General features: G+C 37.2%; 1 protein-coding gene and 1 pseudogene across 4 annotated transcripts in view; one reads left to right on the plus strand and one right to left on the minus strand.

The window, feature by feature from the left end:
- CSMD3 (CUB and Sushi multiple domains 3) overlaps positions 1 to 26,520 on the minus strand; it is a 1,311,921-nt gene that overhangs the window by 271,401 nt on the left and 1,014,000 nt on the right. The gene's annotated exons all lie outside the window — the stretch shown is intronic.
- Positions 4,203 to 4,540, plus strand: LOC145509073 (small ubiquitin-related modifier 2 pseudogene; annotated as a pseudogene).

Raw genomic sequence — 26,520 nt, forward strand, 5'->3', positions numbered from 1 at the left:
ATTAACATTTGTGTATAGAATAATAGTTGCAAATATTCAAAAAATAAAGTTTGTGGCTAAAGGGAAAAAGAAAATGTGTTGCAAAGTGGTACTAAATGAAAAAAGAGTCTGAGGGGTTTTGGAGGTCTGGAGAATTAGGCAGCAGGAAACTGCTTCTCCAGACTCTGGTTTCCTCCAGGAGGGATGCTGCCCAGGCATGCCAGCCTGCTGGCCCCACCCCTTATGCCCTGGAGATGCAGGAGCTTCTTGATTGGTGAGCCCAGGACAGAAACTTTATTGTTGGTCTCCTCTACAGCCTGTTTAAAGGTCAATCTACTGAGGAGGTAGCTGTGGTTGTTGTGAGACATCTGTAGCTGCTTAAGAAGCCCACTGTTACTGTTCCTCAGCTTCTACCAATATTAATATTGGGTTCAGAGTGCTTTTCACGTCTACCATATCCTTCAACTTTTCTGTTTATTCATTCTACTAATGCTTGAGAGTTTGATATTGAAACTCCAACTAAAAATCAAATTAATCTATCTACTTAAAGAATAATCATAATATACAGTAGAACTACATGTAACTTTGTTCTGTATTTTCCAGGTCTTCTGTAAAAGTGTTACCATACTTTCATAATCTAAAAAATAAAAAAGAAAGAAAAAGAAAAAAAATTAAAGCTGATGACTTGACTTCCTTCTGCTTATCACTTAATTTGCCTTGAATTTATGTAGGGAGGATGCCCTTCAAACATCAGAAAGGAAGTTTTTGGTATTATAGATAGAGTAGTTTTAACAAGAGTAGCTTTTTGCAAATTATAACCAGGAAATCAAATCCAGTCTGTACCAAGAGAAGTTTCAAATTTTTAAAGAGTTGCAGAACAAAAGAAAAATTAAATCAGAATATGCCACAGAGACGTATGTGGCCAGCAAAGCCCAAAATATTACCTGGTTCTGTGCAGAGAAAGTTGCTAACCCTTGAACTAGAGTAGAGAGGGGTAGCTAGAATGTAGTTGGATGAAGAATAAGCAGTTTATAAGGAGATACAAAAACAATCAGAATCTTAACAATGAACAGAAGGAGAACTTTGGAATAGCTGGTAGAAGATGCAGGCTGAATTAATTTTTGTTATTGATTTACTTAATAGGGGAAATAGAGGCATTGAAACAGGAAAATCTGGAAAACTGACTTAAGAGGCTTGTGCTGTGCTGATTCACTCAGTCATGTCCGATTCTTTGCAACCCCATGGGTTATAGCCCACCAGGCTCCTCTGTCCATGGGGATTCTCCAGACAAGAATACTGGAGTGGGTTGTTATGCCCTCCTCCAGTGGATTTTCCCAACCCAGGGATCGAACCCAGGACTCCCGCATTGGAGCCGGATTCTTTACTGTCTGAACCACCAGGGAAGCCCAAGAATACTGGATTGGGTAACCTATCCCTTCTCCAGGGGATCTTCCCGACCCAGGAATTGAACCAGGGTTTCCTGCATTGCAGGCAGATTCTTTACCAGCTGAGCTACTGTAAAATCAAAAACTAAAATTGAGTGATTAACTTTAGAAAGCATTAGTGACAGTCCTCTGTTACTTGAGAAAAGTGCTTAAGAAAAATGAAAATACATAGGTTTTATGCTGTGAATTTACTGGAATTAACGCCTGATTCTCCTTTTAAAGAACTGAATGCAGTGGTGTTAGGTAGCTTGAAAAGAGCCATGAGTTTGAAAAGCCAAAGCTTTTGATGGGTTTCTGACCAAAGTTTAAAGATATAACAATATATTTAAAACACACACACATACAAAACAAACGGTAAGTTGTACTGAGTTGCGTGGCTAATGATTGTTTTACCTATTTTCCTTTTAATGTTCTATAAAATGGTAATAAATAGTAAGAATTATACATATTAAAATTAGAATTCCCCAGAACAACAACAAATTGACAGTGATGATAATAACCAAAGATGTATTGCTCTCATCACTCATTATTGTTTGAAATTAGAGTAGTCAGGTGTACTCTTATTTTGGCACTGATAACTTTATTCAACTAATAATATTACTGATGAGAGAATCATTCAAGAATAAGCAGCATGCTTTACGTTAATTTTCTTTCTGATTTTAAAGTGCTCCAAAATGACAATACTTTGAATGAATATGAAAAATGTTCTTATTTTTACATTTGGAAAGAATGAATAGAAATGAGAGCTTCTAACTCAAGTTCTGCTTTTTGACTTAGTCATGAACATTCTGCTATTCCACATTACCATGCATCTGATACCCTCAATGTGTTTTGTGTATTTTATTTTGTATAACGGACATTTGGGGGCAGCTCTTGTTAAAAATCTCACTTATAAAATATGAAATTATGATTTGTTTTATATATATGTATATAATGTATACATTTATGTATACATTAAATGTATAAATGTATACATTTATGTATATAATGAATATATACAGGGTTGCTGTATAATCACAACTCTTTATGGTAACTAGTATTATGTTGCTGCTGCTGCTGCTGCTAAGTCGCTTCACTTGTGTCTGACTCTGTGCAACTCCATGGACTGCAGCCTACCAGACTCCTCTGTCCACGGGATTTTCCAGGCAAGAGTATTGGAATGGGTTGCCAGTGCCTTCTCCAAGTATTATGTTAGATTTTGTTATTTGTACTGGAAGCAATGATTTTATATTTTTTCTGGTCAGTACCTACAGTATGGCCTATTTTATAGTCAGTTATGTTGAATACTGTGATGACTGACAGTATTTTATGCAGTAAAGTTATGCTGCAGGAAACTTATGCAGGAAAATTCACTATGCTGTGAGGTAAAGAGGTAATCTGTTGTATGTTTATGTAAATCCAAATGGAAGGATGACTAAGCCAGGCCAACTTTACTAATTCTTCTAAAGTTGATTCCTAGATGCCTTCTGTATTCGCTTCTCTCTTCCTGTTTTAATTTCATTTCATTGGCTAGTTCAGAAGGTCAGCCTTTAACTTCCTGGCTCTATTAAACAATCAGTAGAATAAAAGCAAGACAGGACCTTTTATTCTATGCTTATTTTTGCCATTTGACTCATACCTGTTGGCCTTTTGTCAAACTGGCTGTGTTTTTAAACAGTAGATATCCATTGCAATGCACTGCATAAGAACTCACCTGTTCTTGATTATAGCTTATGTGATACATATGACTACCCTTAAATCTCTATTAATAGCATTTTTGTAGAACACATGTAGTATGAGAAGAAATGGTTCTGTGATTAAGTAAAATGAACACGGTTTTATGCTATGAGACTTAACTCAGACTTTAGTAAGGTTTGGGAAATGTCATACTCCTCACAAACTTATTTGGTCATGGAGACCCTTTTTCATCTCACAGGACCAATGTTCCTCAGGATATACTTTACAAAATGCTAATTCAAAAATGTGCTATTACTTTGAAGATAATTCTAACATTTATATTATTTGCTGTAATTAGTTATGATTTCATAGCACTAAAGAATTGTTTTATATATAGAGTGAAAAACTTTAAATACTAAAAATGTGAAATGGCCTACTGTATCATAAAATGCCACTATTCTCTTTTTAACCACTTTTATTGAGGTATAGTTAAAGTGTTGTGTTAGTTTCAGATGTACAACAAAGTGATATATACATGTATATATACATATATATCATTTTTTCAGGCAAAAATGCCATTATTCTTGACACTTTACTCTGATTCTTAGAATTCAATACATTGATTAGTTGCTTATATCTTCCTATAGCTTATCAGCTTCTCCTCTCCTCTCTGCCACTGTAACTACTACAAACCAGACTCCCAACAGTTTCCATTTGGGCTCTATCAAGAGACTCCAAGTTCCACTCATCCCCACAAGTTCCTACCACAGCTAGTGATTTTTTAAACACAGAGGTCTTAAGAATTTTCCTTTTCTCTTCCTAGAACATATCTGATACACAGGAGGTTCTCCATATATGCCTACTAGGTGATTAAATGAACTATGCTTGCCCTGACCATGCTCTTCTAAAATGGTGTTCCACTGTCAGCACCACACAGACATTTCATTTGGTAGAAATGAAATTTCACTTGGATGAAATTACTCCAGAAATTGACTGAAATCCAAGACATTCAAGGTATACCCTCTCCTGCTTCTGTGGTTCCTGGTGCTGCTGTGAGCTGGTACAGGGCATACCTGGTACCTCTTTTGTGAAATAGCAGTTAGGGAGACTCCAGCACTCACCATGGCGGATGACAAAAAGCCCAAGGAAGGACTCATGATTGACAGCAAATATCATACTGACTTGAAGGTGGCAAGGCAGGATGGTTCTGTAGTGCAGTTTAAGACATACACACCACTGCTAACCATGAAAGTTACTGTGAACACAGGGTTTGCCAATGAGGAAGATCAGACTCTGATTTGACATGACAGCCAATCAATGAAGCAGATACACCTGCAGAGATGCCCAAAGTTGTTTTACCTTCAAAAGTACCAATTTTTAGAAAGAATTTTTCATCATTGAAAATGGAGAATAAATGCACAAATTATGTGTTCCAGCAGCAGATAGGAAATGTCTACTAAAAAGGGAACCTGCTACTTTATTCCAGAATTTTGTTTCTCCAGACCAAGAAAATATTCTTAATTAGAAAACCACAATTTGGTCCCACGATATCCTGACTACTACAGTACAGTTTTCTCTATTCCTTCATTTTCCCCTTCCCCATTCCTTTATTGTACCTAAAGTAACTGATATATATGCACAAGCATACTGCATTTTTTAAAACTAAAATGCCAATGGTACGCTTCTATTGACATCAGATGGAGATGAAGTGATTAAAAATACTAGTTCCGTGAAGATACCCCTTTTTTTGCACTAGTGGCATGCTAACCCAGTTATTATTTTTTTATTCCAGTTATTTTGCTCTCACTGTTTTCTTCTTTTAAGAGCATCATAAAAATCCTTGCATACCTTGTTTGATTGGAGAATTTTAAAGTTTTTCATTTATTGTTGTCAACCAAGGGAAATTTTATAACTTTATTGTACATAGCTCTTACATGTAGGACAGTCTGTCTTTAAGTAGGGATATGTGTATGTGTGTGTGTGAGTGAGTGTGTCCTCAGTCACATCTGACTCTTTGTCACACCATGGACTGTAGCCCCCGAGGCTCCTCTGTCCATGGGATTTCCCAGGCAAGAATATTGGAGTGGTTGCCATTGCCTTCTCCAGGGGATTTGCTGGATCCAGGCACAGAACCTGCGTCTCTTGCATCTCCTGCATTGGCAGGTGGAGTCTTTACCACTGCTCCATGTGGGAAGCCCTAAGTAGGGATAAATATCTCTTAAAAGAAATGAATCCTAGATAGTTCTCCCTTCAAGTCAAGCATCTTGTTGTTTAAATAAACATCTTGTTTAAAATGGAAAAAAAAAAAAAGATACACCCTTTCAGTAAGTCCATGTAAGCCTTTTTATTTTTTTTCCTTTCTCTGGGATTGAAATATTTGCTGTTTCTCTAATTACCAGGGATCAGTATTGCTTTCCTCAGCAATCAATGCAAAGAAATAGAGGAAAACAACAGATTGGAAAACACTAGAGATCTCTTCAAGAAAATTAGAGATACCAAAGGAACATTTCATGCAAAGATGGGCTCGATAAAGGACAGAAATGGTATGGACCTAATAGAAGCAGAAGATATTAAGAAGAGGTGGCAAGAATACACAGAAGAACTGTACAAAAAAGATCTTCATGACCCAGATAATCATGATGGTGTGATCAATCACCTAGAGCCAGACATTCTGGAATGGAAGTCAAGTGGGCCTTAGAAAGCATCATTACGAACAAAGCTAGTGAAGGTGATGGAATTCCAGTTGAGCTATTTCAAATCCTGAAAGATGATGCTGTGAAAGTGCTGCACTCGATATGCCAGCAAATTTGGAAAACTCGGCAGTGGCCACAGGGCTGGAAAAGGTCAGTTTTCGTTCCAATCCCAAAGAAAGGCAATGCCAAAGAATGCTCAACTGCTAAGTGCTAAGTCGCTTCAGTCGTGTCCGACTCTGTGCGACCCCATAGACGGCAGCCCACCAGGCTCCGCTGTCCCTGGGATTCTCCAGGCAAGAATACTGGAGTGGGTTGCCATTTCCTTCTCCAGTGCATGAAAGGGAAAAGTGAAAGTGAAGTCGTTCAGTCATGTCCGACTCCTAGCGACCCCATGGGTCTGCAGCCTACCAGGCTCCTCCACCCATGGGATTTTCCAGGCAAGAGTACTGGAGTGGGGTGCCATTGCCTTCTCCGAAGAATGCTCAAACTACCGCACAATTGCACTCATCTCACATGCTAGTAAAGTAATGCTCAAAATTCTCCAAGCCAGGTTTCAGCAATACGTGAACCGTGAACTTCCAGATGTTCAAGCTGGTTTTAGAAAAGGCAGAGGAACAAGAGATCAAATTGCCAATATCCGCTGGATCATCGAAAAAGCAAGAGAGTTCCAGAAAAACATCTATTTCTGCTTTATTGACTATGCCAAAGCCTTTGACTGTGTGGATCACAATAAACTGTGGAAAATTCTTCAAGAGATGGGAATACCAGACCACCTGACCTGTCTCTTGAGAAACCTGTATGCAGGTCAAGAAGCAACAGTTAGAACTGGACATGGAACAACAGACTGGTTCCAAAAAGGAAAAGGAGTATGTCAAGGCTGTACTATTGTCACCCAGATTATTTAGCTTATATGCAGAGTACATCATGAGAAACGTTGGGCTGGAAGAAACGCAAGCTGGAATCAAGATTGCCGGGAGAAATATCAATAACCTCAGATATGCAGATGACACCACCCCTATGGCAGAAAGTAAAGAAGAACTAAAGAGCCTCTTGATGAAAGTGAGAGAGGAGAGTGAAAAAGTTGGCTTAAAGCTCAACATTCAGAAAACTAAGATCATGGCATCTGGTCCCATCACTTCATGGGAAATAGATGGGGAAACAGTGGAAACAGTGTCAGACTTTGTTTTTTTGGGCTCCAAAATCACTGCTGATGGTGATTGCAGCCATGAAATTAAAAGACGCTTACTCCTTGGAAGGAAGGTTATGGCCTTCCTTTTAAATAGCTTCCTTTTAAATAGTATATTTAAAAGCAGAGACATTACTTTACCAACAAAGGTCCGTCTAGTCAAGGCTATGGTTTTTCCAGTGGTCATCTATGGATGTGAGAGTTGGACAGTGAAGAAAGCTGAGCGCCACAGAATTGATGCTTTTGAACTGTGGTGTTGGAGAAGACTCTTGAGAGTCCCTTGGACTTCAAGGAGATCCAGTCAATCCATCCTATAGGAGATCAACCATGGGTGTTCACTGGAAGGACTGATGTTGAAGCTGAAACTCCAATACTTTGTTTTTGGCCACCTCATGCGAAGAGTTGACTCATTGGAAAAGACCCTAATGCTGGGTGGGATTGGGGGCAGGAGGAGAAGGGGACAACAGAGGATGAGATGGTTGGATGGCATCACCGACTCAATGGAAATGGGTTTGGGTGGACTCCGGGAGTTGGTGATGGACAGGGAGGCCTGGCGTGCTGCAGTTCATGGGGTCGCAAAGAGTCGGACATGACTGAGCGACTGAACTGAACTGAGTATTGCTTTACATTTAGAGACACTATATTTGTAGGATATGCATCTTTAAAAATTGGAAATATATTAAATTATAAGATTTTTACAATCCAATAGCCACATGGATACTGAGTTTCACTGAAGAAATGGCAAACATATCTACCATTCATTTCACAGTGGCAAATCTTTGCTACCAGTTTATCTGTCTGTAGCATACCCTCACTGAGGTGGCGGTCACCCACACAGTTCAATATTATATTATTTTTCTTTTTCCCTCTTTTCCTGTTTGCTTTTTTAATCCTCTTTTGAATGAATCTGTATGATATAATTTGTATAAGTAAAATATGCCCATGCTGTAACTATACTGTGAACTATGAAGCAGTGATGCAATAAACAGATGCGGTATTTCTAGGGAAATCAGGGGATGGGACCAAAACCACATTTTAAGGATTCTAGAGCAATAAAAAACACTTCCCACTGATGGTTTTACCAAATGTGTGTGATGGAAGAGGACTGAATAAGAAGGAAAATCGAGGTACCTTCCCCTGAGAGAGACAGAAGGTTCTCAAATCATTTATATGGAAAAGGTACATATGTGTGCATATATCTTAGACACTTGGTATTATACCCAACACAGCCTTAAACTACTCACAATTTCAATTCTGTATTTTCACTTGTGTAACATATAATTTATCATCAAATATACTCTATAATGAAAATTATTATATAATATATAAATTTTTCTCAGAGAGCAATTTAGGTACTTTCAAAAGTGATGAACCCTTACATGTCAAAAAAGAGCAATACGGTATATGCTAAATCAATAATTTACTAGATGTGGCCTGTGACTCCTTCAGGTTGAAAGAACTGCTGTACTTTACAAAAGTGTGGTCCACTTCTAGTGGACCCTGATATAGCCCAATTGAATATCACAGAGCAATATTGCATAGGAACCTGGAATGTTAGGTCCATGAATCAAGGAAAATTGGAAGTGGTCAAACAGGAGATGGCAAGATTGAACATCGACATTTTAGGAATCAGTGAACTAAGATGGACTGGAATTGGTGAATTTAACTCAGATGACCATCATATCTACTACTGTGGGCAAGAATCCCTTAGAAGAAATGGAGTAGCCATCATGGTCAACAAAAGAGTGGAAATGCAGTACTTGGATGCAATCTCAAAAATTACAGAATGATCTCTGTTTGCTTCCAAGGCAAACCATTCAATATCACGGTAATCCAAGTCTATGCCCCAACCAGGAATGCTGAAGAAGCTGAAGTGGAATGGTTCTATGAAGACTTACAAGACCTTTTAGAACTAACACCCCAAAACAATGTCCTCTTCATTATAGGGGAATGGAATGCAAAAGTAGGAAGTCAAGAAACACCTGGAGTAACAGGCAAAATTGGCCTTGGAGTACAGAATGAAGCAGGGCAAAGGCTCATAGTTTTGCCAATAGAACACACTGATCATAGCAAACACCCTCTTCCAACAACACAATAAAAGACTCTACACATGGACATGATCAGATGGTCACTTCTGAAATCAGATTTATTATATTCTTTGCAGCCAAAGATGGAGAAGCTCTATACAGTCAGCAAAAACAAGATCAGGAGCTGACTGTGGCTCAGATCATGCACTCCTTATTGCCAAATTCAGACTGAAATTTAAGAAAGTAGGGAAAACCACTAGACCATTCAGGTATGACCTAAATCAAATCCCTTTTGATTATTCAGTGGAAGTGGTAAATGCATTAAAGGGACTAGATCTGATAGACAGAGTGCCTGATGAACTATGGATGGAGGTTTGTGACATTGTACAGAAGACAGAGATCAAGACCAACCCCAAGAAAAAGAAATGCAAAAATGCAAAATGGCTCTTTGAGGAGGACTTAAAAACAGATGTGAAAAGAAGAGAAAAGAAAAACAAAGGAGAAAAGGAAAGGAACACCCAATTGAATACAGAGTTCCAAAGAATAGGAAGGAGAGATAAGAAAGCTTTCCTCAGCAATCAATGCAAAGAAATAGAGGAAAACAACAGAATGGGAAACACTAGAGATCTCTTCAAGAAAATTAGAGATACCAAGGGAACATTTCATGCAAAGATGGGCACAATAAAGGACAGAAATGGTATGGACCTAATAGAAGCAGAAGATATTAAGAACAGGTGGCAAGAATACACAGAAAAACTATAAAAAAAGATCTACATGACCCAGATGATCACAATGGTGTTGTGATCACTCACCTAGAGCCAGATATCCTGGAATGGAAGTCAAGTGGGCCTTAGGATGCATCACTACAAACAAAGCTAGTGGAGGTGATAGAATTCCAGTTGAGCTATTTCAAATCCTAAAAGATGATGCTGTGAAAGCGCTGCATTCAATAGGCCAGCAAATTTGGAAAACTCAGCAGTGGCCACAGGACTGGAAAAGGTCAGTTTTCATTCCATTCCCAAAGAAGGACAATGCAAAGGAATGCTCAAACTACCACACAACTGCACTCATCTCTCACGCTTAGTAAAGTAATGCTCAAAATTCTCCAAGCTAGGCTTCAACAATATGTGAACTGTGAACTTCCAGATGTTCAAGCTGGTTTTAGAAAATGCAGGGGAACCAGAGATCAAATTGCCAACATGTGCTGGATCATCGAAAAAGCAAGAGAGTTCCAGAAAAAACATCTATTTCTGCTTTAGTGACTATGCCAAAGCCTTCGATTCTGTGGATCACAATAAACTGTGGAAAATTCTTTAAGAGATGGGAATACCAGACCATCTGACCTGTCTCTTGAGAAACCTGTATGCAGGTCAGGAATCAACAGTTAGAACTGGACATGGAACAACAGACTGATTCCAAATAGGAAAAGGAGTACGTCAAAGCTGTATCTTGTCACTCTGCTTATTTAACTTATATGCAGAGTACATCATGAGAAATGCTGGGCTGGATGAAGCACAAGTTGGAATCAAGACTGCTGGGAGAAATATCAATAACCTCAGATATGCAGATGACACCTCCTTTAGGGCAGAAAGTGAAGAACTAAAGAGCCTTTTGATGAAAGTGAAAGAGGCGAGCGAAAAAGTTGGCTTAAAGCTCAACATTCGGAAAACTAAGATCACGGCATCCGGTCCCATCACTTCACGGTAAATAGATGGGGAAACAGTCGAAACAGTGGCAGACTTTATTTTTTTGGGCTCCAACATCACTGCAGATGGTGACTGCAGCCATGAAATTAAAAGACGCTTACTCTTTGGAAGGAAAGTTAGTACCAATCTAGATAGCATATTAAAACGCAGAGACATTACTTTGCCAACCAATGCCTGTCTAGTCAAGGCTATGGTTTTTCCAGTAGTCATGTATGGAGGCGAGAGTTGGACTATAAAGAAAGCTGAGCACTGAAGAATGGATGCTTTTGAACTGTGGTGTTGGAGAAGACTCTTGAGAGTCCCTTGGACTGCAAGGAGATCCAACCAGTCCTTCCGAAAGGATATCAGTCGTGCATGTTCATTGGAAGGACTGATGTTGAAGCTGAAACTCCAATACTTTGGCTACCTGATGCGAAGAACTGACTCCTTGAAATGACCCTGATGCTGGGAAAGATTGAAGGTGGGCAGAGAAGGGGATGACAGAGAATGAGATGTTTTAATGGTATCACCGACTCAATGGAGATGAGTTTAGGTAAACTCTGGGAGTTGGTGATGGACAGGGAGGCTTGGCCTGCTGCAGTCCATGGGGTTGCAAAGAGTCAGACCCGACTGAGCGACTGAACCTAACTGAACTGAACCGAATGTCACAAATCATAAATCCTGATATAGAGTGTATTTGAAAGCTGTATCTCCCATGGAGTCTTTGTTTTCTTAAAGAGAAAGCCTTTCATGACCCTCTTTCATATGAATTTACAATACAGACAGTATTATTCTCAGTATTGACTTTACAATTAAAATTACTATTGCTTTCTTCTCTTTGTTTGAATCTTTGATCTTAAAAAAAATACCTAACTAGTCAGCCATTCATTTCATGGGACTTTTCGTGTTTCCTACGTAAGTATACAAACTTCCTTTTTTTATCTGCCTTAGATAATAAACCTCCCAAAAAGCTATTTTATCATAATGGTAATGAATAATACTTTAAATTATAAACTATTACTCTAAGTCACATTTATTTTACTCTTCATTTTCCTCTGCACTATTTCTGACACATTCACATTATGTATCTGGAAAACTAAGGATAACATTGCTATGAGTTTTCTATTTCTTCATATGTTTCAGTGAGAAAAAAAATCAGTGTTTATAACTTGTGAATTAATTTTGTGTTCTAATTACACATTCCTGTTGAACACTAAAAAAAAATCCATTTTAATGTCATAGTCAGTGGCTTATAAACCATTTCAATGGCTCAGTAATTCAACTTAGTGCAATATGAGCTTCTACATCTGTCACCTCACTAATTGCCTAGATTCATTCATTTGCTTTTGCTGGCTAGGAAGGCATTCTCTTCAGTCTTCAGTGCTTTGAGAGCTGTGTTCTCCATCACAGAGTACATGCTTAGACAAAGAAGAGTTCATTGTATGACAAAGGTCTATGAATAGATATGCTCCTTTGATAGCTCTTCCATGTTACCATACTTAAATTCTACAAAAACCAATGGTCTTGTGGGTGTCAGTAGTTCATGAGTGATACCTATGTCACAAATTTTTAACCTCATTTTCAAGATTGAGATATAATTCATACTATAAAATTCACCCTTTCAAAGTGTACAATTGAGTATCTTTTTAGTATATTCACACAGTTATGTAACCAACCCCACTAACTAATTTCAGAATATTTTTGTCACTCCAAAAGAATTCCTACGCTTATCAGCAGTCACTCCTCATTTGCTCCACTCCCAAGACCCTAGAAATCATTAATCAATGATTTTGTAGGAAACTATGTACAGGAAGGCAAGCTTTTAAAATGATTTTAATTGAATTATTGGTGCATTTTAAAAACTACAATCCCTTTACATTGCTTAGTTTCATACTTCTCCCTCAATTTTTACCAATTATAGTAGCCTTTTATTATTAAAATATTACTTAAAACAGCTAACATATTAGCCTAAGATATGTAAGTTTAGAGCGACAGAGGAAAAAAAAACCCTGTAGCAATTTATTAACTCCTATCTGATCATCTCACAAATGTTGCTTTCTCAAGAAAGTTTCATTCCTGTTTTCCAGACTAGTTTAGATGCCTCATCATGTAGGGTTTTTCATCAATTAATTTCATGACATTCATAACAACTTGTAATTACATATTTATTTGTATAACATCTACTTCTATCTCTTGACTCCATGACCTCTTAAGTCAAAGTTTCCTTGTCTTTTTTGCACACTGTTTCTACCTCTGGGGCCTGGCATAGTCTGTGTATATAACTGGCTTCTAATAAATGTATGCAGTGAATGTTAGGAAAAATAAAATCTATATTATGTTAATATCTTGCTGTTGACTAAATGCACAGAATGCAAAACTCAGAGATTTTTTCAAAACTCTTTGCTTAGGGTAGCACAATAAATGCAACCCAAAATTTTAGTATCGGAGAGGTGTAGGTTTGATTTCCAGCTTCACTATTTACTGACTGAGTAGGCCTGGAGAGGGCAATGGCACCCCACTCCAGTACTCTTGCCTTGAAAATCCCATGGACAGAGGAGCCTGGTGGGCTGCAGTCCATGGAGTCGCTAAGAGTCGGACATGACTGAGTGACTTCACTTTTACTTTTCCCTTTCATGCATTGGAGAAGGAAATGGCAACCAACTCCAGTATTCTTGCCTGGAGAATACCAGGGACGGGGAAGCCTGGTGGGCTGCCGTCTATGGGGTCGCACAGAGTCGGACACGACTGAAGCGACTTAGCAGCAGCAGCAGCAGGCCTGGAAGAGGGGAAAATTCAAACTGGAACTGGAACACAGTGTCTGCTCCATCTGGCATATGATGTGGTCTTAGATGAAATTAATTAAGAAACTCTCCTGACCTACTCCAGAATCTCCTGGAGGTGCTATAATGAGGCTTTCATGAATGCCTTAGAAAGATAGACTAACCTCCTCAACCCCAGAAGGAATACAAAGCTTTGAAAAAGGGCAGGAGAAACTTCTCTGGTGTTTCTGCTACTTTTCACTTGAGAGAGACAGGGATGCCTTTTAGCGGTCCTGCCCAGGTCATTCTGCCCTCCACAAACAGCTCTTTGTGTTAATTTTCCTCTCCTCTTAATTTTCCCTAAGGATAAAGAGTAAAGTACTCCATCCCAAAGGAAGAGGGACCTACATCTTCCATTCAGCTGTCTGCTCATGGGTTGGGGGACTTTCCTGTGCTCAGCTATTGACAGTCAGTGTGGGTGATGTTCTCGATTTCTCTGGATTCTTTATCCTTTAGAAATCTGGGGGGAAACAAGAGCCAACACTACTAGTGAAAGGGAGTAGGAAATGGCCCATATTCCTTTTTTTTCTTATAATTCAGGGGTTTCTTTACCTTGTTTCATAAACTAGATGGGGGAAAATGTCCATATTTTCATTAGATTCTAGCTAATTTTTTATAACTAAATTTTAGCATTTACTTTACTTTCAAATGTAAGCAACAAAGTATGTTAGCAACAGAAGTAACTGGGACTTTGTTGACAAAAGAAATCAGAGATATTTTATATTACCTACAATTGTTGTAGATACCTCAAAATATTGTTTATTCTTATCACTACTAAAAATTACTTGAAACTGGAACTTCCAAGTTAAGGCATTAATTAAGTATATATATTATTACATAAAAGTATATTCTTTTTTATTACAATACTTTGATAACTGTATTTCAATATTATTGGTTTCTCTTCCAAGCCTATGTGAGTTATTTTACTTTGTGTGTTTAAAAAGATGATGAGATATCACCAGCCAAAATGGTTATCATCAAAAAATTCACAAACAACAAATGCTGGAGAGGGTATAGAGAGAAGGGAATCCTCCTACATTGCTGGTGGGAATGAAAATTGATACAGTCACTATGGAGAACACTATGGAGGTTCCTTTAAAAATAGAGCTGTCATATGACCCTATAATCCCCCTCGTGGGCATATGTCCAGAGAAAAACATAATCTGCCCCCCAATGTTCATTAAAGCACTGTTTAAGATAGCCTCCACCAACAGAAGAATGGATAAAGAATATGTGGTACATATAGACAATGGAATATCACTTGGCCATTAAAAAGAATGAAATAATGCCATTCACAGCAACAAGAACGTATGAGTGAAGTAAGTCAGATAGAGAAGGAGAAATAGCGTATGGCATCCCTTATATGTGGAGTCTAAAAATAAATGATATAAATGAACTAACTTATTACAAAACAGAAAGAGACTTACAGGCTTACAGAATGAACTTATGGTTGCCAGGGGGAAGCATAGGGGCAGGGATAGTGAGGGAATTTGGGATGGCCATGTACCACATTGATATATTTAAAATGGATAACCAATAAGGACCTATTGTATAGCACAGGGAATTCTGCTCAGTGTTATGTGGCAGCCTGTATGGAAGGGGAATTTGGGGGAGAATGGATACATGTGTATGTATGGTTAAGTCCCTTCACCATTCACCTGAAACTATCACGGTATTGTTAACTGGCTACACCCCAATACAAAATAAAAAAAGTTTAAATTAAAAAAAAAATTAAAAGATGACTCTAAGGTCCACAGGCCTCATCAGAGTACACACATACACATAGAAGGGAATTCTATTCTGATTAGATTCCTCCCAAACCACCTGTCCTTGTCATTTTCTGTTTACTCGTTTCCTTAAGGAAGACTGACTCAGAGATTGTTGCTTTGGCCTAAGAAGATCTGGAAAATATTAGTTGCATTGCAGGACCCTTTCTTTCCTTCTCTTTTGCTTCCTTTCCTAGGAGGGTCAATAAATTCTTCCCAGCATCAAAAAGGTCCTAAAATTCAGGTTTGAAATTTTGGGAGAAAGATCTCCTCTTAAGGTTGACATAAGTGAAAGTCACTCAGTCGTGTCCGACTCTTTGCGACCCCATGGACTATACAGTCCATGGAATTCTCCAGGCCAGAATACTGGAGTGGGCAGTCTATTCCTTCTCCAGCAAATCTTCCTGACCCAGGGATCAAACCGGAGTCTCCCAAATTGCAGGCGGATTCTTTACCAAGTGAGCTATCAGGGAAGCCCTAAGGTTGACATATTCTTGAAGTTATTTAAACCATAGCCTAAATATGGTTCAGATTTACTCAGTAACTCTCCCATGTGGCTCAATATAGCTCAGCTGATGTGTTTTGGGGTTAGGAATCAAATTCCCTGTTGCTCAGAGAACTCTATTTTGTCATCTTTTATGTATATATCTCCCTCAGGAATATAGGAATGAATGGCTCACTTGTTAAAGTATAAATATGACATGAAATTTTCTGTGTTTAACAAAGGGCAGGGAAGCAGCAATCTCCTTTGCCTCTCTCTTAAGAGGATTTCCTTGAAAACACAGTAGATCAACCTTATGATTTTACAGTTAAAGCTTCCAACTGTCTAACCTTTGAAACTGTAAAAAGATACTTCTGAAATTAACTCAGGGTTCTTTAGTCACAAGGTATGCATGAGAAATGCATTGGAGAAGGAAATGGCAACCCACTCCAGTGTTCTTGCCTGGAGAATCCCAGGGACAGGGGAGCCTGGTGGGCTGCCGTCTGTGGGGTCGCACAGAGTGGGACACGACTGAAGTGACTTAGCAGTAGCATGCATGAGAAAATGTATACCAATTTCCCTCTGAATGAGACAAAAGAAGTGTTACTTGTTCTTTAACTGTATACATTTGTGTGAGATTCTGTCTGGTCTTTATGGTGTCTTTCACAGACTGCCTGCAACAAGCATTGTACTCCAGATATGCTTATTCAATAATAAAATCGCTTTCTTTCTCTTCCAGGTTTTGTGGAATGAACTTTGTTAGTAGGATTTCTGTTTCCCCAATAGAAGTAAAGATTTGGCTATCTTTAGATTTGTGTCCTAGTGTGTGTGTTAGTCGCTCAGCCCGTCCATTCTGTCCCATTACTTTAATACAATTTGAATCTCAGCATGACTTCTAAGGACTTCCCAGGTGGTGCTAGAAGTAAAAAGAACCTGCTGCCAATGCAGGAGACATAAGTGACATGGGTTCAGTCAATCCCTGGGTCAGGAAGATCGCCTGGAGGAGGGCATGGCAACCCACTTCAGTATTCTTGCCTAGAGAATTCCATGGAGAGAGGAGCCTGGTGGGCTACAGTTGATAGGATTGAAAGAGTTAGACATGACAAGTTACTTAGCACGCACAAGTGCATGAATTCTAATAGTTACTGCTACATGCTTTTCTTTCCTCACCTGTAAGGAGAAAATTGATTCAATTTTCTGTAGAATTTTTTTATTTTTCTGCAGATACTGGCAATATATTCTAGGATGGTATGTTTGAAGTCTGACTTAAATATACACTGTGTGTGGTATTAGTTGCTGAGTTGTGTCTGATTCTTTTGCGACCCCAAGGACTGTAGCCAGCCAGGCTGCTCTGTTCATGGGATTTCCCTGGCAAGAATTCTGGAGTAGGTTTCCATTTTCTTCTCTGGGGGATCTTTCTGACTCAAGAATTGAACCCATGTCTCCCACATTGGCAAGCAAATTCTTTACCACTGAGCCATCTGGGAAGCCCCACATACATATAGTTCTAAATGTAGTGAAGGAGGGCATCTTAACATGATGGGAGGCTATGCAACTACCTATCTGGAGACGTTGTGTAGTGACTGAGATACTAAAATCAGGGAAAATAAAAATGGTTTAATCCAAGTCTGTGGTCACAAGAAAATGTGCTCTGAGTTATAGATATTGATTTGCAATTGAATTGCTTGTCATAACAGCGACTCTATTTGGTATGCTCCAGAATCCAAAGGAGCAGGGATTTACTTATAATAATGTTAAAGATTCTCTAAAGGAACATGCAGGAGGCCAACTGGAATGATAATGTATGTAGGAGTGCCTGGAAACTAGCAGGCGCTCAATAACATCAGCTTCCCTTCCCATTTCCATTCAAACACATTTCCTCCTATCCTATGAAAACAAAACACCCTTTGGTTTTATCCCAATACTACCATATATTTTTTTTCAATACAGAAAATATTACACACGATTCTGACAAATAATTTGTGCATTATGCCTGTAAACAAAATTCCTATGTGTAGCTGACTAAAGGGAGATATTTGATGATACTTGAAAATAGTTTACCACTAGGCCTTTGTCCTATGAATCTCTCATCTGCATGCTTTAATTACATCATGTACTTAAATGACATCAAATGCTAAATGGCTTAGTATATTATATTAGACAATCTCTATATGCATTTATAATAGAACAGGGTCTACACTCATGCCACATCTCAAAAAAACTTTGCAAACCTCAAGGAGATTTGAAAAAAGGAATTAGCCCACGGTAAATCATGCCATTTAAACGATGTGGAATAACTGAAAGCATTTCCCCTAAAGTCAGGAACAAGGCAAGGATGCCCACTACTATTCAACATAGTTTTGGAAGTTTTGGCCACAGCAATCAGAGTGGAAAAAGAAATAAAAGGAATCCAGATAGGAAAAGAAGAAGTAAAACTCTCACTGTTTGCAGATGACATGATCCTCTACATAGAAAACCCTAAAGATTCTACCAGAAAATTACTAGAGCTAATCAATGAATATAGTAAAGTTGCAGGATATAAAATTAACACACAGAAATCCCTTGCATTCCTATACTCCCATAATGAGAAAACAGAAAGAGAAATTAAGGAAACAATACCATTCACCATTGCAACAAAAAGAATAAAATACTTAGGAATATATCTACCTAAAGAAACAAAAGACTTATATAGAGAAAACTATAAAACACTGATGAAAGAAATCAAAGAGGACACAAACAGATGGAGAAATATACCATGTTCATGGATTGGAAGAATTAATATAGTGAAAATGAGTATACTACCCAAAGCAATCTATAGATTCAATGCAATCCCTATCAAGCTACCAATGGTATTTTTCACAGAACTAGAACAAATCATCTCACAATTTGTATGGAAATATAAGAAACCTCGAATAGCCAAAGCAATCTTGAGAAAGAAGAATGGAACTGGAGGAATCAACCTGCCTGACTTCAGGCTCTACTACAAAGCCACAGTCATCAAGACAGTATGGTACTGGCACAAAGATAGAAATATAGATCAATGGAACAAAATAGAAAGCCCAGAGATAAACCCACGTACCTATGGACACCTTATCTTCGACAAAGGAGGCAAGAATATACAATGGAGAAAAGACAATCTCTTTAACAAGTGGTGCTGGGAAAACTGGTCAACCACTTGTAAAAGAATGAAACTAGAACACTTCCTAACACCATACACAAAAATAAACTCAAAATGGATTAAAGATCTAAACGTAAGACCAGAAACTATAAAACTCCTTGAGGAAAACATAGGCAAAACACTCTCCGACATAAATCACAGCAGGATCCTCCATGACCCACCTCCCAGAATATTGGAAATAAGGGCAAAAATAAACAAATGGGACCTAATTAAAATTAAAAGCTTTTGCACAACAAAGGAAACTATAAGCAAGGTGAAAAGACAGCCTTCAGAATGGGAGAAAATGATAGCAAACGAAGCAACAGACAAACAATTAATCTCAAAAATATACAAGCAACTTCTGCAGCTGAATTCCAGAAAAATAAACGACCCAATCAAAAAATGGGCCAAAGAACTAAACAGACATTTCTCCAAAGAAGAAATACAGATGGCTAACAAACACATGAAAAGATGCTCAACATCACTCATTATTAGAGAAATGCAAATCAAAACCACAATGAGGTACCATTTCACACCAGTCAGAATGGCTGCTATCCAAAAGTCTACAAGCAATAAATGCTGGAGAGGGTGTGGAGAAAAGGGAACCCTCTTACACTGCTGGTGGGAATGCAAACTAGTACAGCCACTATGGAGAACAGTGTGGAGATTCCTTAAAAAACTGGGAATAGAACTGCCATATGACCCAGCAATCCCACTGCTGGGCATACACACCGAGGAAACCAGAATTGAAAGAGACGCGTGTACCCCAATGTTCATCGCAGCACTGTTTACAATAGCCAGGACATGGAAGCAACCTAGATGTCCATCAGCAGACGAATGGATAAGGAAGCTGTGGTACATATACACAATGGAATATTACTCAGCCATTAAAAAAAATACATTTGAATCGGTTCTATTGAGATGGATGAAACTGGAGCCCATTATACAGAGTGAAGTAAGCCAGAAAGAAAAACACCAATACAGTATACTAATGCATATATATGGAATTTGAAAAATGGCAATGATAACCCTATATGCGAGACAGAATGAGAGACACGAATGCATAGAACAGTCTTATGGACTCTGAGGGAGAAGGTGAGGATGGGACGTTCTGGGAGAATAGCATTGAAACATGTATATTATCATATGTGAAACAGAACACCATTCCATGTTCGATGCATGAGACAAATGCTCAGGGCTGGGGCAATGGGATGACCCAGAGGGATGGGATGGGGAGGGAGGTGGGAGGGGGGTCCAAGAGGGGGAACGCATGTAAACCCATGGCTGATTCATGTCAATGTATGGCAAAAACTACTACAATATTGTAAAGTAATTAGCCCCCAACTAAAATAAATAAATTTATTAAAAAAAAATTAAAAAATTAAAAAAAAAGATGTGGAATAAAAATTCAATTATTTAATTCTTCATAGAAAAACAATATGATTTAATTAAAAGTAGGTTATATCAGGTTACTAATGAAATATAACTTTAAGTTGGAAAGCTATGATCATAAAATGAACTTTTTATTTTTTCTTTTAAAACTTTCTCTTCAGTTGCTAGAGTAAGAGGGCTTTCCTTTTTAAAGGTTTTATCATTTCATATGTATTAAGAGTTGGAAATTGAACAAACAATGGTGTCAGATGACTACTGAATGTCTAAGTTTACATAGTTGTGTTTATACACTTTGATCAGTCTTACAAGTCAGTGCTGATTGAATTAATTTTTTTTTTTCCAGAATCCAAGACTTATGTTAACATGAGTGAAACAAAGGTATTAAAAATAACGTTGCAGATTTTCAAAAGAATTAACACTGACTATATTTATTAAGGCATGTGTTTTCAGTGCAAAGTTGTATTTCAAGTGAAATGCAAAAACCCATTTCAGGTGAACACTTTTACCAGTTATAGGTAAAAAAAAAACAAAAACTAAAACTACGTTTTCTTAATTCTCATACCTAGCCTAGAGGAAGATTACAGAACTAAGTGGGAAATCCAAAATCTCACACTTATTTTTGGTGCCATGTATTCCTTCATGAAACATTTAACCAACTAAATTTTTGGTTAAGAACCAGGTACTCTTAGCCTTGAGAGTTATAAAAAAAATCAATAAAAAGTCATTGCATTACCCAGCCTACCTATAGGACAGTGATTAAGAAAATGGACTCCTAAATAAGACTGCTGGGCAAGTATGACTGAGTAACTACTTGAATCTCTTTGTCTTGGTCTTTAATCTATAAAAATAAGAATTTTAGTATTCCCAGTTCTTAAAGTTGTGGTGAAGTATAAAATGATATATATATAAAACTTCAAACTCTGAGCAACACAAGGTTCCCAATAGTCCTCCTTCCCATGGCACTTTGCCTATTGAGCTGCTTGAAATTCTACCAACATTCCCTATTCACTCTTTCTTCTACATTTTTGGGCTTCTCTGGCGGCCCTAGTGGTTAAGAATCCACCTGCCAATGCAGGAGACACAGGCAATGTGGGTTCAATCCCTGGGTCGGGAAGATCCCCTGGAGAAGGAAATGGCAACCCACTCCAGTATTCTTGCCTGGGAAATCCCATGGACTGAGGAGCCTGGTGGCTACAGTCCATGGGGTCACTTCCACACAATGCTCACAAGACTGTTTTATTAATATATTGATCAATGCATCTTATCTGTCTGTATCTCATCAGATTGTAAACTCTTCAGGGACAAGGACAATATTGAATTCATGTCTTTATATCTAATAGTTATTAATAATACAGGACTAGGTATAATTGATACACCTGAACACCTGAGAAAAAGGAATGAATGATACTCTGTCTTTAGAATAAGTGGCAAGCTAGTGATTCTTTAATAGTTCAAATATGTTTATTCTTAGGGTATTATTATTATAATTATGTATCATTTGGATGCTCACTGTATGCTACAGCATTAGACAAGATCAAGAATATTGCGTTGGTCTAGTTACAGAATAAAAAGTCATGGCAATGTAGAGCATGGTGACTATAATTAATAATACAGTATTGCATACTTAAACTCGGCTTAGAGAATAGATCTTAAAAGTATTCATTGAAAGAAAAAAAACCTGTAACTATGTATGGTGACAGATATTAACTAGACTTACTACAGTGATCATTTTGCAATGCATATAAATATCAAATCATTATTTTGTATACCTGAAACTAGTTTAATGTTATATATCAACTATACCTCAATCAATCAACTAACAAAATTAATAGTATTGTGCTGTAGCCAGTATTTCAAATTTAATGAGGTATACATCAGAGGTATCTTTATCCAGGATACTGTTTCAACTTTAGATATATTGATTTCATCCTGGGAACTTTGGGGAGCAGGGGGAAGTGAATAGAAATGTTTTTTTTATTAAAAAGACAAGTGATCATACACCTACAAGAAGTGAGATAGCTAGTCAGCAAGAGAGCAGGAGAAAAAGCTTTAAAGAGAAAGGACAACAAGTGCAAAAACCCTGAGGTAGAAGTGTGATGAGTGTTTTGAAGAACCCTCCAGGAGGCCAGTGTGGTTCAAACAGTAAAGTAAAAAGGGAAAATATTTAGAGAGGTGAGGGTGTATATGGGCAGATTAAGTAGAGCTTCATAGTATAGGATATTTGGCATTTATTCAGATTTAGGAAGTACTGGATGGATTTTGAGTAAATATGTGATACAATCTAATATATGGTTTAAAGATTACTTTACTGTGTTCAAAAGAGGTGGTATGCAGAATCAAGGAAGTGAGAGAAACTAGTTAGGAGAGAAGTGGGCGGCAAGAGAAGACTGGTGCTCTAGATCAGGGTAGAGATATATTTACATAAACAAATGACATACCATTAGGCAAAATAAATCAAGTAATGAATATTAAGTGACAATATAGATTCTGTCACCATTTGTGTTTTAATACTCTTACTTAATATTGAATCCGACCATGGATAAGAATAATATAATTTCTATTTTAATCCAGTATGTCTGTAGATAAAACATCTCAGAGTTTCAGTAAAGAATGAAAAATAAGAAAGGAAGACATTATTTTCCCAGCACAAGTTTTTTTTGGATCACTAAGTGAATTGCAGGTACAGATATCCTGTTCTGCCATAATTCAATATATGTGACGCTCTCACGAGATAAACTGCAGGATTTCTCATTCCTGATGACTTACCACAGGATGCTATCATTTTGGATCTACTTCTGACAAATACAATCTCCCAGTGTCCAATATAAGCTCTTAAAAACATTTTCTTCAGATTTAAAATGTATGCTTAATCCTGAACCATGATAAAAATCTTTTCCTAAAAAGACAAACTTTGTAAGTTCTTAGAGTTCAGAACAGGTGAAGAAAATATTTACTAAGAGCTTTCTTATATAAATTAACGTCTCTTGCATGCAAAGAAGTAATATGAAGCTCAAGACTTCATGAACTTAACGTTGCTCCAGGGTGAGACTAAATCAACATTACAATCAATCTATCAATCGATCTATCTTTCCTTATTTTGGCACTTAAGGATCATAGTCTAATAACCAACCCCCTACTCATGTACTCTGCAACAAAGTCTACCAGTCAGTCAAAATCTCCTGCCTCCATTATCAGATACTTTAGTCAGGATTTCTACTATAGGGTAAGACTGAGCATGTAAAGCAGAAAAAAATGGCAACCTAATTCTCAAACACTGAAGAAATTACAAATAGAGGCATAAAACATTTACATGTGACAAAGGCAACTACTGGAATAACCAAAAATAACATAACTCTGAAACACTGAAGAGATAGGCTGTGGATGTGACATAACTATTTATCTTTTGTATTGGAAAATCAATAGATATTATCTAATGTTGGTAAATCAAGCAACAGAGCTTCATATTATACAGAGAAGCCATCAGAGCAATTAGAAATAGAAATTATTAGAAAGCTCAGCTGAGGAATAGGAGAGTAGAAAAGGGTAAAGCAGATGAACACTGATTTCCATCGCTTTAAATTGCAAGCATCTCAGTATTATTTCCTTAGTTATCATATGCACATTTTACTTTGCTTAGAAAATACAAAATTTATCTTTAGAGTAATTTATACTTATGAATAACAAATAATTCTAGCTCTATTACACATGCTTTACACACTAATTTTGACTTTTGAGATATTAATTTATTAAATCTGAATGGCAGCCAGTCCTGTATATGGTCACCATGAGGGAAAACAAATAGATATATGCAAATCTGATAAAGAAACTAAAATTTATTAAGTTCTTAGTTTATGACAGTAATAGCCATATGACTAAATGTTTCAAATAAGTTATTTAATATAATTCTCCCAACAACTTTGCAAATTATGCAATATTATCTCATGCTTAGATGTGCAAAATAAACTAGGTCTCGCAGTTGACTCAGGCTTTTTCCTTGTTTTTAAATCATTGTTTAGCGTTAAAAGTATCTAGCTCTAAAATTTGGATTTTCCTTTCCTCTCTAGTATACAAGAAATTATCCATTATTATCATATTTTTAACATGGATGTATCAAGTTTTTTTGTCAAATAGCTTAAAGCATACATTGAATAACTTTAAATTGATTTTTATATCTTATTATGGCTAAAAGTCTAGTGATAGACAACTTTGTTGTTGTTCAGTTGTTCAGTTGTGTTCAACTCTTTGCAACAGAGAAGCAGCACACCAGGCTTCTCTGTCCTTCGTTATCTCCTGGAGTTTGCTCAAACTCACTTCTACTGAATCAGAAATACTATCTGCCATCTTGTCCTTGGCCACCCACTTCTCTCCCTGCCCTGAATCCTTCCTAGCATCAGGGTCTTTTACAGTGAGTTGGCTCTTGAATGAGGTAGCCAAAGTATTGGAGCTTCAGCTTCAAATTCAGTCCTTCCAATGAATATTCACGGTTGATTTCCTTTAGGATTGAGTGGTTTGATCTTGCTGTCCAAGGGACTCTAAAGAGTCTTCTCCAGAACAACAAATCAAAAACATCAATTCTTTGAAGCTCAGCCTTCTTTATGGTCCAATTCTCACATCCATACATGACTACTAGAAAAACCACAGCTTTCACTGTATGGATCTTTGAGTGCAAAGTGATGTCTCTGTTTTTTAATATGCTGTCTATGTTTGTCATAGCTTTTCTTCCAAGGAGCAAGTGTCTTTAATTTCATGACTCCAGTCACCATCCTCAGTGATTTTGGAGCCCAAGAAAATAAAATCTTCACTGTTTCCACTTTTCCCCCATTCACTATGAAGTGATGGGATTGAATAACATGATCTTAGTTTTTTGAATGTTGAGTTTTAAGCCAGCTTTTTCACTTTCCTCTTTCACTTTCATCAAGAGGCTCTTTAGTTTTTCTTTGCCTTCTGTCATTAGAATAGTATCATCTGCATATGTGAAGTTGTTATGTCTCCTGGCAATCTTGATTCCAGCTTGTGAGTCATCCAGCCCAGCATTTTTCATGATGTACTCTGCATCTAAGTTAAATAAGCAAGGTAACAAAATGCATCCTTGACAGACTCCTTTCCCAATTTTTAGCCAGTCTATTTTTCCATGTCTGGTGCTAATTGTCGCTTCTTATCCTGCATGCAGGTTTCTCAGGAAACAGGTGCAGGGTGGGGTTTGGGGTGTGGTATTCCCATCTCTACAAGAATTTCCAGTTTGTTGTGATCTACACAGTCAAAGGCTTTAGCAAGTCAATGAAAAAGATGTAGTATTTTTTTTTTATTCTCTTGCTTTTTCTATGATCAATGGATGCTGTTATCCAACTTAAATGATGATGAAAATTATTCTCTCTTAAGTAACTTTAAAATACTCAACTCCTGTGCTATTTTTAGGAATGAGTGAATGTGTATTCATATTTTATATTTAATTAATTAAATATAATTAATTAACTGATTGATTAAATCTGTTACATTTAATTAATATTAAAATGACAAAAAAGGTATTAGTTCATCTAAAACATAACATACAATGCAGAGTGCAATGCATGATTTCCAACATTATGCATGTTTTTGGAACACTGTTAAAAATCACAAGTATTAATATGCCAGTATTTGTTGGGAACTTTACTAGGTCTGATTTACTATGTGGTGTGATTAATAACTGAATCTTCACAATAACCTATTGAATTAACAACTGGTATCTGGCTTTAGAGTTAAAAATTAAGGCTCAGTTTGCTTCAGGTTATACATAGAGTAAGAGAACATGAAGTCAGGTCTGTTCTTACCTCCACATTGTCTGTAGATATGACTGTTTAATCGAATATATGAAATACACTTAATTAGGATATAATTGACCCATGAAACATCGGAAATGTTGAAAATAAATAGGATTATCTTAGGTGAGCATATTCTTTGAAAATGGTATATATTTTGGTACTCCAGCCTTTCCCATCTAAGTCACTGAAATACACCCATTTAATCATTTATTCCAGTGATTAACACTTAGCTTTTTAATCTATAGTTTTCTGTGGCCTTTGAGTTTTCTCCATCAAATTTTTGGTTTTTCCATGTCTGATGCTGCAGATTTTCCATGGTTTCTTAATGATTACTGATAGTAAATTTTGAAAAATGCTTTTCTAAGTTTAGTATGCTTTTCTGCCTATAAACAGATTTCCCTTTTGTATGGCTATAAATTCTAAGATAATAAATCAC

This window comes from Giraffa tippelskirchi, chromosome 6 (genome assembly GCF_054371585.1).
Source record: "Giraffa tippelskirchi isolate mGirTip1 chromosome 6, T2T-mGirTip1v1.2.pri, whole genome shotgun sequence".
Classification (NCBI taxonomy): Eukaryota; Metazoa; Chordata; class Mammalia; order Artiodactyla; family Giraffidae; genus Giraffa; species Giraffa tippelskirchi.